The sequence below is a fragment of the Vulpes vulpes genome, chromosome 13 (genome assembly GCF_048418805.1).
Source record: "Vulpes vulpes isolate BD-2025 chromosome 13, VulVul3, whole genome shotgun sequence".
NCBI classification, from domain to species: domain Eukaryota; kingdom Metazoa; phylum Chordata; class Mammalia; order Carnivora; family Canidae; genus Vulpes; species Vulpes vulpes.
Window position 1 is genome coordinate 63,512,665 of NC_132792.1, and position 15,251 is coordinate 63,527,915.

The following is a 15,251-nucleotide window of genomic DNA, read 5'->3' on the forward strand; positions in this document are numbered from 1 at the left end:
TCAGCAGCATGGAGCTCCATGTAAGGCTCAATATCACGACCCTGAGATCATGACCTGAGCTGAAATCAAGAGTCAGATGCTTAACCGACTGAGCCACCCAGGTTCCCCTGACCTTTTTGTTGTTTATATCACAATTTTGTTCTTGTCATTTTCTCATTTCAAAATTTTAAAGTTACATTAGTTGTTTTTCAAGTGCTCTTTTGTCTCCCAGAAACACCCCATTCTCTTCAGATCTACATTTCTGTTCATATTTGTATTTTGAGACTTGGCTTGTCTTTCTGGGTTGAATCTCCTATATCCTGGATCTCTGGACTTTGGTTTTTTATTTTTTGTTTTTAAATTTACTTGATGGGCTAAATCAGATCCTCAAATAATTTCCTCTAGGAATAAAAATAGGGGGATCCCTGGGTGGCACAGCGGTTTGGCGCCTGCCTTTGGCCCAAGGCGCGATCCAAGATCGAATCCCACATCGGGCTCCCGGTGCATGGAGCCTGCTTCTCCCTCTGCCTATGTCTCTGCCTCTCTCTCTCTCTCTCTCTCTCTCTCTCTCTCTGTGACTATCATAAATAAATAAAAATGTAAAAAAAAGGAATAAAAATAGGGCTACCTCTAGGTATATAGGGCTTCAAGCAAATAAGTTTTGTGAGGCTTCTTTCTACATAAATAATTTTATTTAAAAAGTATTATAAAATTCATGGGTACATGTCAAATATAGTGTTTTGTTGGATCTTTTTTTTTGTGTGTGTTTTGTTGGATCTAATTAGAATACTAGACAAGAGTCTTATATAATTAATATTCAATCAGTATATGTGAAGATTCTTCTTTATTCTCTATCGTCAAGTACATTATTCCTGTCTCCAACCATGAGAAAACAATAACAATACTACTATTACTCAAGATACCAAAGAGTTCATGTGGGAAACTGTATGCATTGAAACAATATAGATCTGTATTTCTGCAATACCATTATTGAATGCTGGTTATTATTAGTTATTATGCTATTTCATCCATCAAGCCACATGACTTCTAATGACTCCCTCAAAGGTTGTTGCTGTATTTCATTGATGATGACCACAAATGCAGTTCTTATCCAGGATATTCAGGAAAATGTGAACAATAATTTGTGTTCTGGTTATGATGAGTTTACCCCTTGGAATTTTATAACATAAATATAGAATAATACATCTTTCAAATTTGTCTTCTCTTGAATTCTTTACGTAGAACCACTACATCCTAGAAAGTGGTAATGTTAATGTTTACCGCACCCCACCTTCCATTCATTGTCACCACCAGAGAAGACTATAGGAGGAATAAGGAAAAAGGCCTCACTCGCACAAGAAAGATCTATCTCTCATCAGGCATAGATTTAGCTGACTTGGGAAAGCATGATGTCCTCACATCAATGGAGGCAGGAGAGAACACCAGTCAGGGTCACATAGAATAAGGGATACCTGCTGCCACCGTGAGTCGGTGCATCATAAAACAAAGCCAGACAAGAGTTGATGCATGGGCTCACACATGCAGCTTAAGCCAGGGGTCTGTTGGTGTTGAATGTTGAACTTGTCCTGTATCCAGTATTTGAGAGTCACCCAAAATCACCATGTCACTGCCATTCTGGCAGCCCAATCTCACATGATTCTGTGAAAGAATTTATGAACTATACAGCTTGAGCATTACACTTGCCAGAATGTCTTCTGGGAACCAGGGTCAGCCTTTGGCCTCAAGAAACCTTTTGGCATTTGGGTACGGTAGATGATAAGAGAGTACCAGAAAGGGAATGAGAGAAGACCACAGCCCATATGGATCCTGGTCTGGTCTAGGGTGCCTCCCAGGAGGGTTCTGCTAACTCTGGCTGGTTCTAGGCACTGGAGGAGGCCTTAGGAAATTTCAAAGAAGACACTTCTGAAGACCAGAGCCCATGCAAAATCAGATCTGAACTCGGTTCTCCCCGTCTGGCTCTTTTAAGTCCCAGGCCCAGGAGGAAACTTTGATCTTCAAGGAACTGTGCTCCTACGGGGCAGGGATCTTAGGGTGGTATTGCTTACAAGTGTGAAATGTGGTATTTTTCATTTTACACATTTGTGGACATGGCTTTTTCCATGCTAGTCCTTGATTGTTAGTTTAGTATGGAATTCAAGGTTGACAATCATTTTAACTCAGAACCTTGAAGACCTTTGCTCCACTGTCTTCTCAGATTCGGTGTAGCTGATGAGAGGTCTGATGGTAGTGTGAGTTTTTATTTTTTTATAACTATCTTTTAAAATTCTCTTTTTCCTGCTGAATCTTCTCTTTATTATTAAAATACTGAACTTCTGTAATGCTGAGCCTAGATGTGTATATGCATGTATGTGACTCAGGTAGCTCATTGCCTTGGACACTTGATTGGCATCTTAATTTGTACACTCATGTCCCGTGACTTTTGGGAAATCCTTTGTGGTAACTGCTTGATGATTCTTCCTCTTTGTTTTCTTTCTCTGTCACTCCATTTATTTGATGTGAGGTTCCTGAACTGATCCTCTATCTATCTACTTTTTCCCTTAGTTTTTCTTTGTTCTACTACCTGGTGATTTTATTAGATTTTATCCACAATTTATTTGAATAAATTTGAATAAATAAATATTTGAAGAGTCTTACCTTCACTTTACAATAGTTCTTATGCATTAGCTACTTGTGTTTTGTTGATGCAATATTTTACTCTTTTTAGGAATATTAAAGATTTTTTAAAAGTTAAACTGTGTTTTTCTAAAGTACGCCTGCTCCTTTCATTACATATTTTGCTTGTTTATCTTGGTCTCTTTCTTAGGTTGTAGAATTTCTTCAAAAATCCAATGATATTTGGCTGTTCTATCATATTTAAAAAACAGACAATAAGCTGATCTCAAGCAGTGTGTGTGTGTGTGTGTGTGTGTGTGTAAGGGGTAGGGGAGTGGCCAATGCTTACAGATTGGCAGTTCCCTTTAATTAATGTAGAAAAGTAGGCAATAATCCTGGAGACCCATAATATCAGGTTGAAGGTCTTTTCTCTGTGGGCATGCCATTGCTTTGGAAAAGAATCCTCTTGTTACTTGGGTCATGGGTGTATTAGTTTGCTCGGGTTGTCATAACAAGATACCATGGACCATGTGGCTTAAACAACAGAAATGTATTTCTTCCAGTTCTGGAGGCAAGTCCAAGATCAAGAGCCAAGATCCAAGATCACAGTGTTGGCAGGTTTGGTTTCTCCTGAGACCTCTCTCTTTGGCCAGACTATGGTCATCTTCTCACTGTTTCAACCATATGGCCTTTATTCTGAGTATGTGTATCCCTGGTGTCCCTTCCTCTTCGTATAAATGCAGCAGGCTTATTGGATTAGGACTCACCCTAGTAGAATCATTTTAAATTAATTACCTCTTCTTTAGGACCCTATCTTTAAATATACTCACAGTCTGAGGCACTGGGGGTTAGGACTTCAACCTAAGAATTACAGGAGAATACTTTTTTTATTATGGTTATCTACCCATACATTGGGTGGATAGATATCTGTCAGTCTACCAATAAGGAGAGGGCTTAAAAGTACGAGATACTGTTTGCTCAAGAGCAAGATTTCTTAACCTTGGCACTTTCGACATTTTGGGCCGCATAAGTCTTTGTTGTGAGACCTGTCCTGTGCATGGAAGGATGGTTAGCAGCATCCCTGTCTTCTACCCACCTGATGCCAGTCAGGACAACCAAAGATGTCTTCAAACATTGACAAATACCTCTGGGGAGTAGGGCAAAATTTCCACCCAGGTGAGAATCAATCAGCAGCTTTCTCTATTTTAGGAAGTCTTAGGACAGGATATAGATGAGTATGGCTGGTAAATGCACTATATATAAGTAAAGACTTTCCTACCTCACCATCCAATTATAAATGAGAAAACTAAGAATCTGAGAGTAGAGGTAATTTGCATACAGTTGTATTTAACAATAGTAAAAAGACAGGATTGGAAACCAGTTCAATTGGCTCTCAGTCCAGTGCCCTTTCCATGAACTCAACTCTACTGCTTCAGCATGGTTTATTAGTAAACACACTGCCATTCTCTTCAGAGATATTTCCTCTTTTTAAAGGAAAAAAGTCCCCAATTATTGGATCCTTTAAAATAATAAGCTCTAGTAATAGCAAAAGCTTTTGGGAAAAGCTTTACCTCAGACTTTTGCATATTTTAAAAAGGATCTTAAACTCTGATTTCAGTAATAAACTGCTTTAAACTGGGAGGATTTTTTTAAATTTTATTTATTTTTTCATGATAATCACACACAGAGAGAGAGAGAGGCGTGTGTAGGCATAGGCAGAGGGAGAAGCAGGCTCCATGCACCGGGAGCCTGATGTGGGATTCGATCCCGGGTCTCCAGGATCGCGCCCTGGGCCAAAGGCAGGCGCTAAACCTCTGCACCACCCAGGGATCCCAAACTGGGAGGATTGAGAGTAGACATTGACTGTATTTTATCCTCTGTTAAGTGATTACAGATAAGACATTAATTTCATCCATTCATTCGTTTATTCTTTTAGTTGTTTCTCCAAACTCTCTGGCAGAAGACAAGCTTTGCAATATGTGTGTGTCTACACACACACACTCAGTCTCTGCCTATGTTTGTGTATTGTGGGTGTGTGTGATGTCTCTGCATTTCTGCGTGGCATGTGCATGTGTACATACACATTGGGTTTGCTCAATACAGAATAAGTAGAATTTTAAGGAAATGGTCCAGAGCACTTCACTATTACCTAGTGCTTCCTTTAAGAACAGCACACGCTCATTTGGTGTTGCTGATTTTCATCCTTTGCATCTATGAAGCACTCTGAGATCTCTTCTAACACCTTGACAGTCAGTGATTTGACCCCCAACCCCCCATCACCCAATTTGGGCTGACAGTACTGGCAGCCCGCTGCCTAGAGGGCTCCTGCTGCCCATCAAAGTCAGCTCTGATGAGGCTTTCAAAACACACACGTGTCAGGTGTGAGAAAGCTGCACCAGTGGTCCCAGACCCTCTAATCTCACTCCCAGGAGGGGCCAAGAACTCTGTCCACTGGAGCTCATGACCTTGACTGATTGAAGGCACTGAACCCTGCCTGGGCTGGGGAGCAGAAAGGATGCTGTTGACTGTGAGTCTCCAGGGATTCAAGAAAGGGAGAAATGGATGGTTGGTGACCAGTCTGAAGGGGAAAGTACAGTTTGGGAAGAAGGAAGACAGGGATGAGTCATTCATTCTTTTTGTTTCCATATGGGCTAATTTGTTTCATTTCTTCAAATATTATAAATTCTGTGATTGAAGAGACTCCTCCATATTCTTTTCTTATGTCCCCTCAAAGGCCCAGCAGAAAGTGTCTAAATACTAGTTGATTAATATATGTATCCTATTCTCTGTTTCAGAAGTACTCACATGAGGATTTTATTCATTCATATACTCAGCAAATATTTATTGAGTGCCTACTGTGTACCAGCATTGTCTTAACCCTGGGTTACAACAATGAACAAAACAGACAAAAATCCCTGCCTTTTGGAGATAAGTAAGATTGATAATTAATTAAGGAAGACAAATATAAAGAGGGTTTTCAGGTATGTTGGGAAGGATGGGTTAAAATTTTAGATAGGATGGTCAAAGAAAGCCTCTGTGATTATCTGTGTGAAGCCCTGACAGACCTCCTTGGTGAAAAGAGGAGAGATGTTTTCTGTTTGAATCATTTGATAATAGACTCAGCACATCACTTACAAAGTGGGTGTTTTATTTTTTCGGTGTTTGTGCAACATCTTCACCTCTCAGAGGAATTGGTGTTCTCTTACTTGTGTCTTGGCCAATCCCTGCAACTGTGCGCTGGGTTCTGTCTTTCCCATCTCCTTGAGATGCTTTTACTCATCAGTCTGGAACTCACCTTGCTTTGGGCTCAGGTTGAAACTTGCTTTGGGTCTTCCTTATTAGTAAACAAATAAACAAAAACAAACAAATGATTAAATTATCTTCCCGAACATTATATCTACCTCTACCTACCATTTTATCCTCCTCTCTTTTATAGCAAAACTTTTTGGAAAAATGGTCTTGATTTACTGTCTTGATTTCTGCTTCTCAACCAATTGTTAGATGACTCTCCTCCAAACCATTAAAATTCTGCTCATGAAGGTTACTATGCAGATATAAAGCCAGTTGCTCAGCCTCAAACCACCTTTCTAGACTCTGCTTTGGGATCCTGGGACCAGGAGTCTGCAAACTCCATTTCTCCTTTGTCATCTGATTTCTTCTGGTCTTGCTGAGAGGGGACACTATAGGGAGACTGGCAGGCAGGGGGAGGTGGAAAAGATTTGTTTTTCCCCATTTTTGTGCTGTTTTGGTCAGCCTCTCCCCAACAATGGCCCTACACTCCCCATGAAGTAGTTGATTCTATCTCCTGCTTCTGCCAGCATTCCCAAAGCCATCTTCATGCCCTTCTCTTTAGATGTCCCAGTGTCTTCTCTGCTGGGTCCATCTTTCAAGATTCTAAGGCATCAGCTCTAGCTGAGTGGGCTCCCTCTCCTGCATCCCAGCTCCCTGAGGTGCTTCAATGAGTTCCAGAGGTATCAGCCACAGCTGTGCAGCATGCCCTTCTTAGAGGCCAGAGCCCAGCTCCATGGGGCCTCTCCTCCAAAGGCCTGGATTCCAGTGGCTCCCACCTCTGCATTTTGTTTCCCTGGCCCTAGAGGAGGTGGTTGCTTCCTGCAGTTAAAGTCTCTGTGCTTTCTCAGTGTTACCTTTTACTTTTCGAGCTCTTTGGCCCCTGGATTGAGCTGCCAAACCAAATGCATCTCTCTTGATCTTTTTATCATGGCACTTCTTTGTAGCATTTTACTTTTCTGACTGCTCTCTTCTTCAAGAGCTCTCTTGCTTTCTGCCTCATGAAACCATTCTTTCTTGGTTCTCCTTCTTACTCTTGAACTACCTCTCCTCAGTCTCCCCCATGTTCTCTGGCTACCTTTTAAATCTTGACTATCCTCAGCTCCCTCCCTGGCTTCTCTTCTCATCCTGTTCCTCCTAGACCATTCTGAGCCATGGTTTCAACCTCTTGTTAAGGATTTCAGTTCCCCAGCCCTGCTCAGACCTCTATCCAGAGTTCACACTCCTATTTACAACTGCTGGTTAGATATTTCTATCTGAATATTCCCTAGGCTCTTTAGTCTCAGTATTTTCCAATTAAATCTTGTCATCTTCTTATCCTAAACTGCTTTCTTACTATGTTCACCATCTGCCCCATCACCCACAACAAAATGATGAGATCAATTTGGATTTCCCTCTCTGCCCAACATCCTGCCTTTACTTGCACTTAACATTTCTTGAGGCTATGATTTCCCTCTCCAGCTCCCGCCATAGTTCAAATAATGAACTAAGTGATGTGTTCCAGTACCCATCCTAAGGTTTTTGTATATGACTCATTTAATCCTCACAGCAATAACTCTATGAGGTAAGTCCTATTATTATCCCCATTTTACAGATGAAGAAACTGAGATACAGAAAGTTTATATGACCTACCGAATCACATAGAAGGTGGGCTCTTAACCATGATGTTTGGCAGTCTCTCAAGCACCTTGGATGAATCCCCAGCTTGCCTGAATCGGTTTCTTCTGTGGAGTTCTTCCCAAACCTTCCTTCTCCCACCTGTCAGAGTAGACTCCCTTCTTTGTACTCACAGAGTGCTTACCATAAATGTTGTTAACGTGTCTTCCTCCATGGGTAATCAATACTTCAATGGCAGCCGGGATTGTCCTTGTTCATTTTTATCTTCAGTATCTAGCATGGGAGCTAGGGCATAGTAGAAGCTCAGTAAATGTTTTGGGGGCTAGTACGAATTTCAGGAGTCTCTGGCCAGTTGATTTCAGTAGTTAGAACCTGAACTGGGGTCTTCCTCTGGGTATATGTGTATCAGCTGAGGGACACAACCCCAGGGCGGTCACAGAAACAGAAGTCACCTGTGTCAGGTTGAATTTGGCAAGGTTATCTTGGCTGCCTGACAGTCCCTCAGATAATATAAGAAAACTTTGACAAAACAGTATGACCGCTCTTGGCTTTGAGAATCCCACCAAATGTGGGGAAATAAGAAACAAAACTCACGGCAAAGACAGCATGCTAATCAGGTCCATGTGTCTTGTTTCATGTTGTAAGAAAAAAGAATCATGCAAATGTTGTATAATTGTTTGTCTTCATTATGTGAGCTTGTTCTTCACTTCATTATGCACAAAATTTGCAAGTTGCTTTCTGCCTTTCTCCCATTTCAAATAGCTGATATGAAATTTCAGGAAAGGTACATATTAATTAGCAGGACTCCATATAGCAAATATTAATTTAGAAACTGGTGTAAAGCATAAACATCAATGTAACATCCATTATAGAATGAGCAGCCATATAAATGTTTCCAAGACCTAGAGGTTCAGGAAGGTTGGAATCTATTTTGAGGATCTAGATAAGCACATTTTTTAGTAGATTGTCCTCATTGCCCCTGGTAATGACAGGAAAGGATGGATGGAATGGGATATTCAGCATAGTTTATATAGAAGAGGTGTGAGGATTAAAATTAAAGAAGAAAAGCCAAGAGCAAACAGCAAATAACTATGGATAATACCTAGGTAACTTTTTGGGTATGTTCCCACTGAGCCTAGATGTTTTAGTGTTCTTTTGAATGATATGAACACAAGCAGTGTGATATTCCTCATAATCACACCTTGTATTTAGTACTAGGAAAGAGACAAACCAGGAGCATGGTGGTAATATGGGGCTTGTTCTTTCAAAACCATATGAGCCCATACAGCCCTCCCCAGGGCTCCTGGGAGGCTTGAGTGAAAAAGAGGAGAAGGAGAGAACAGAGGAGGCCTTTGGGGATCCCAGCACCCCTCCACATATCAGTTGGGAGACATCAGCCTAGTTACTTGCCCATTTTGAGCCTCTGGTTCTTTATCTATGGATTGTAGATAATAACATCTGCTTCTTAGCAGGGTCCCAGTAAGATTAGAAATATGGAAAGTAAAGGCTTCTAGAAGAAGCATAAACAAGGGAAGTCATTATTACACTTTTCTTGACCTAAAGGGAAGTTGCTGCAGTATCCCAAAGGTCCCACAGGAGAGAAGTCTCAGTGGCTGGTTGCTGAGAACCTGCTCAGCCACTTTCACCACCCCCCACCACCTCCAGCCTCCCACCACCTCTCAGCACCCCCCACCACCAAAGATTTCTGATAAAATCCCAGCGGATACAAACATGGGTTGATATTTTTGTATTCACTTAAGACCTCCATGGCCCAATTTTCAGTCACTGCTTATGTTCATTCTCATGTTTATTCTTGGCCCAAAGAAGATGCTTAGTGTCGGAGATAGTTGACATGGTTTCAGGGATCCTGCCATTACTTTGGGGATGCAATTGAGACTTAAGTACACACAAGACCCCTGCTTTGAGCCATCCCCCTCCTGGTGCTCTGAACCCCATCCTGACTAGTCTCATCACTCTGGCCCTGTACCAGGAAGGTGACCTGTGTATGTGGGAATGGCGGTATCAGTGGCACCATGCTCCAAGATCGGGAGCCACCCCTGTGATTAGACATAGAAATAGAAGCAGGAGGAAAATGACAGCCCTTTTTCTTTTTTTTTTACTTTAAATTTTTATTGGAGTTCAGTTTGCCAACATTTAGCATAACACCAAGGGCTTATCCCGCCAAGTGCCCCCCTCAGTGCCCATCACCCAGTCACCCCAACTCCCCGCCCACCTCCCTTTCCACTACCCCTTGTTTGTTTCCCAGAGTTAGGTGTCTCTCTTGTTTTGAATGACAGTCCTTTTATAGAAATCTAAATGACCCAGCTTCAGGAGGCCTAGTGAAAAACCTACTCTTTCCCATCTCCCCTCACAAAAAGCCATAAGAAAAGTTCAAGTGCCCAGAAAAGCCACTGAAGGAGTCAAAGAAATATATTTATGCATTTTCTAAATTTAGAGCAGTGGAGAGACATACTGTTTATAAGTGCTTGAAAGGTGTAAACATTAAGAAAGTAAGAAGATGCTGAAGGACTGCACAAGAAACTACATCTCAGAGTATTTGATGGAACAGGCTGAACATGAAATTATTAAGGAAATGAAATTTGGAAGAGGCCTGGTCATATAGGGTATCCGTGTGAAGGTATCCATACCTGTCCTGTCCCCACCTTTTCCCTCCAACTGAATAAAGGAATGTGGGAGGTCATGTGGGGATTGATTCAGGGAAACAGATGAGTAAAAGGGATTTTAAAAAATTATGGTGAATGATTATTTTCTATTGTCTGGCCTTAGAGCAGAGACTAAGAATGAACAATAGTAAGGTCATCTGAGAAGATTTAGGGTATGGAGAAAATAAATGAACTCTCAGCCAGTTTAATGTAAATCGTCCCCCAGGTCAAATTTAGAGAAACTGAGAAGTCTATAGCAGCCTGCAGGGCCATGAAGGCTCCCATTAGGAAATGAGGGGCTTACTGATTTGGAAGAGAAAGAGATGTATTTATTCTTGTATTTTATTTTTTATTATGAATATTTATTGTTATTTTTAACCCCTCCTTATAATGTAAAATTCCCCTTTGAATACACCTACTTTCAGTTAAGTGGATAAATGATGAGAGTAAGAATAGAAGTTTCAACACAGGAAATAATCCTTCAGTGAGCAGACATCTACCAAGTAGAGTGACACCAGCCAAACATATTTCCCAACTCAGAATTATGAGTAAAGTAAAAATGTATAAGTAAAAATGTATCTTTGTTTGAGAAGACAAGGAGAAACCTGAAATGCGTATCACTAAGTGAAAGAAGTCAGTTTGAAAAAGCTACACTGTATGATTTCAACTGTATGTCATTCTGGAAAAGGCAAAACCGTAAGGACAGGAAAAATATCAGGGATTGGAGGAAGGGAGGGAGGGAGGGGGGATGAATAGATGGAACAAGGGGATGTTCAGGGCTGTGAAATGATTCTCTGTGATATTGTCATGGTGGATCCATGGCATTATGCATTTCCCAAAACTCCCCTAATGTACAACACAAAGAGTGAACCCTAATGTAAATTATGGACTTGTTAGGAATAGTGATCAACAGTGGTTCATCAGTTGTAACAAATGTAGCATACCAGTACAAGATATAAATAATAGTGACAACAAAAGGTGAAAACTAAGGTGGAGGGAGAAAAAGCATATGGGAATTCCTTGTGCTTTCTGCTCAGTTTTTCTGTAAACCTAAAACTGCTCTTAAAAAGATAAAATATATTAATTTTTTTTTCTTAAGTCATCTGAGTGGCTGAAAAACCTCTGGTATTAGAATATCATAGTGATCACATTTATTTTATTTCCTTAATAAACATTAAGCCTAATAAATACTGAGCTAAATCTAGGTTCCAAGGAACTGAGATTAAATAGAATCCCTGCCTTCAGCAGTAAAAACAACCATATCATTAGCCCACAACAACAATACCTAATATTTATTGACTGCTTCTTCTATTCTAGGCCATGAATTTACTATCTCATTTAATCCCATAACCCTAAGGAGAACAAATAAAGAAAGCAACATTTTATATTGGCTTGACCAATAAGGAAATAATTTTGGAAATTTAAATAACTAGTCAAAGGTCACCCACCTAGGAAAGAATAGAGTTAATAAACACTGTATTGAGGTAATCTGACAACTGCTGAATCAGAAGTCTAGTGTGTCTCCACAGGAACAGGGAGCCAGGTAACATTTTTAATTCTATTTGTAAGGCTGCTTTGAAGAGTTTTGTTCTTCGTGAAATCTTCAAGTAAGATATTAGAACAAATTCCATTATAAACAGGAATCGGATATAGTTCTGCTTCAAAAAGCTGAGTAACTCTTTTTATAGAAGAAATCTATCAGATTATATAATCGTATTTCTCCACGCAAATTTGAAAAATCCCTTTATTGCAATTATTGTTGTTGCTATGAAGAGTACATTAGCACAAGATAGAACTCTATAGCGATCATGACTTAAACTACAAGGAAAACAAGTTGGAAAATGAGGTGAAGCTCAAATGTGTATCTATATTTAACTTTATATGAATAGGAGCATTCAACTTCACTGCTGCTTGAGGCCATTAAGATCTTTTTTCATTATCTCAGGAACACTGTTGCTCAGATAACTTCTAAAATTCATTCAAAAGAGAACAGTGAGTGTCACAAATGAGACAGATCCTTTCTTTCCCACACTAGATTTCATATAACCATCCTTTCAAGGGCTCGTTGACTCACAATTGTGAGACCACCTTGAATTAACATAGTCCTCTTAAGTAGGACAAACTCAATCTAACCACAGCAAACACCACATGTAAGTGGTATACCAGGTTTTACGGGCTACAGAATGGTTAGTAACCTCACAAAGAGCCAGAAAAGAGACAAATAAGCACACACACAAGAGAAAATAACTGTAAATCTCATAGTGAAGCTAACATCACATTTTGCACAGTTGGATGACAGGAGCCTTGGAGATGAAAAGAGATTGCAGCAAGGTTCCAAAAAGGTCTATACCCACAACTAGGAAGAACATCTTTGAAATCCACAATTCCTAAATGTTGACTGCTTATCATCTTTGTCTACCCTTACAGCCCTCACTGCCTCCTGCCTCTTGAGTAACTGATATTTTTTTAGTGAAAAACCCATTATCACTCATCCCAATTAGTTTTGTCTAGAACATTTCCGCCTGTTCATACCCAAAGAAGGTTCTCCTTTGCAAGATAGGCCCACAGATTTTGACTGGAGAAGAAGGCCAACTCCTCCTCACTAGGAGGTGTACAAACAGACAGCTCTTTCTCAGGTGACCCTTCCCAGGGCAGATAATCCTGAGAAGCATTGGAAATAGACATCGTCCCATACCTTGAAACCCTCTCTTTAGGGGTAAAAAGTGTCAACTGTAACATTTCCCCAGGAGTGGTAGAAAATGACTCAGTGGCTCTAGTCATGGACTTTCTTTGGATGCCAAAGAAAGTGTAGCTGGACTCTGCATAAAATGCCTTGAATTATTGTATCTTCCAACCAGTCCCACAATATACTTGCTTTGTGGTCAAGTAAGTCTGGGAAATGATGAAGACTTGAATATTTATAGTGCAGGAAAAATATTTTAAAATACTAGAAATTTCTACAGTAAAAAATGTGTTCAGCCTTTCTTTACATCCCCCCTCCTCTGTTTTTTTTCCCTTCATAACACCAGTAACATTCCAAGGAGAGCTCTTTAAGAAATCTTTCTTTAGAGTCAAGAAATGTTCATGAATATAAATACTTATGCAGGATGCTCAGTTGATGGATTTCTTTCTTATGACCCACTATCGTAAGATGATTAGTTCCTGCAAATTGCCCTTCATGACAGAAAGTTCACACACCTCTTCTCATTGCCCTCCATCCATTATCTGGAGCCTAAAACAGAAAATTCAATGTATTATGATGTAAATAGAAAGGTCAGTCATGTCTATCAAGGCAAGGGCTTGTTAGAGAAGAAGAACGTGCCTCTTTTCTGTTGCTCTGAGTCATTTCCCAGAGTTAGTTACTTCTTAACTTTTAAAAAAATAAACGGACAGATAACACAATCTTTGCTGTTTTCTGATCAAAGGAGATGAGGCACCCAGTGATTTCTGGATGCTGGGAGGATTATTGACTGATGGGCAACTGAAAGGAAGCCCTGCCCCTACAAATCTCTAAACAGGAGTATGGCTACTCACAGGTAGTGTCCCAGGCTCCTGGAGCAATCATAGGAGACCCTGCCATTGTCTTATACAGCTCCTGGCATCACTGGGATGTGATGTTCATGCTACGGGCCCAGTGGTAATGACCTGAAGACCAAAAATTGTTTATCTGCCTCCTTGCCCCTCCAGTCTATTCTCTAACAATCATATCTCTACTTCTTTATTCAGAGAAGTTGTTCCAAAATGCATCATGTTTACCTCCTCTCACTCTGAGATCCCATTAAAATGATAGTATAAGCCCAAAATGATAAAGAGAATAGGATGAGGACCAGAAGCAGGTAAGAGGATTTAATAAACCTCTGAAGTAAGGAGAGCAGAGAAGGTGACGTGGTATCTAAGGAAACAAGGCAGAGGACACAACTATAAAGGGCCTGCAAAGGGTTATCTGAGGAAGGAGAACAGAGAACATGACTTGTATCAGAGGTGTAAGAGGTAAGGAAGCCATTGCAGAAGGCACACAAAGGAGCAGGCAGTTGAGGAAGGAGGGAACCCAGGAAGGACTTAGGACTTAGAAACTCCAAATATTGCCAAAAGCAGGAGGGAGAAAGGGGATCAAAAAAGGGAGGATACTTGAAAGTCTATATATGGAAGAGTTAACCCCTCTACCAACCTTTCTCATCCTTATGGAGAATGTTGAACATTCAAATATCTACCTGTTAGGCAAAAAGCAAAGAAATAAACATTTGTAAGGTATGTTGTTATTTTTTTTTTATTTTTTTTTTAATTTATGATAGTCACACAGAGAGAGAGAGAGAGGCAGAGACATAGGCAGAAGGAGAAGCAGGCTCCATGCACCGGGAGCCCGACGTGGGATTTGATCCCGGGTCTCCAGGATCGTGCCCTGGGCCAAAGGCAGGCACCAAACCGCTGCACCACCCAGGGATCCCAGGTATGTTGTTATTGGCAGAGTTGCATCCCCCCAACATTCATATATTGAAGTTATTTACCCATAGTACCTCAGAATGTGATTGTATTTGGAGATAAGGCCTTTTAAGAAGTAATTAAAGGGGATCCCTGGGTGGCGCAGCGGTTTGGCGCCTGCCTTTGCCCCAGGGCGCGATCCTGGAGACCCGGGATCGAGTCCCACGTCGGGCTCCCGGTGCATGGAGCCTGCTTCTCCCTCTGCCTGTGTCTCTGCCTCTCTCTCTCTCTCTCTCTATTATAAATAAATAAAAATTAAAAAAAAAAAAAGAAGTAATTAAAGTAAAATGAGGTTGTCTGGATGGGTCTTAATCCAATATGACTAGTGTCCTTATAAGATGAGATTAAGAAAAACATACACAGAGGAAAGACCATGTGAGGGCACGAGGAGAAGATGGCCATCTGCAAGACAAGGAAATAGGCCTCAGAAGAAATCAGCCCTGCTGACCCTTAATCTTGGACTTTTAAGCCTCTGGAGACATGAGAACGTAAATTTCTATTTAAACCATCCAGTCTATGGCAATTTGTGTTGGCAACTTTAACAAACTAATACATATATTTTCCTCAACTGAAATTGAATCGTGTCACAGAAAAGTTCTCTGTAATTTGACA

General features: G+C 40.6%; 1 protein-coding gene across 5 annotated transcripts in view; it reads left to right on the plus strand.

Moving 5' to 3' along the window:
- Positions 1-15,251, plus strand: part of CRH (corticotropin releasing hormone) — a 174,570-nt gene that overhangs the window by 151,217 nt on the left and 8,102 nt on the right. For 2 of the 5 annotated variants that reach the window (XM_072734632.1, XM_072734633.1), the window contains one exon: positions 14,453-14,607. The exons of 2 other annotated variants lie outside the window; for them this stretch is intronic. The gene's annotated coding sequence lies outside the window, so the exon portion shown is untranslated. Of the gene's footprint in view, positions 1-5,387; positions 5,574-14,452; positions 14,608-15,251 lie in introns of those variants that run through there. One more of the 5 variants, XM_072734635.1, reaches the window with a different exon arrangement.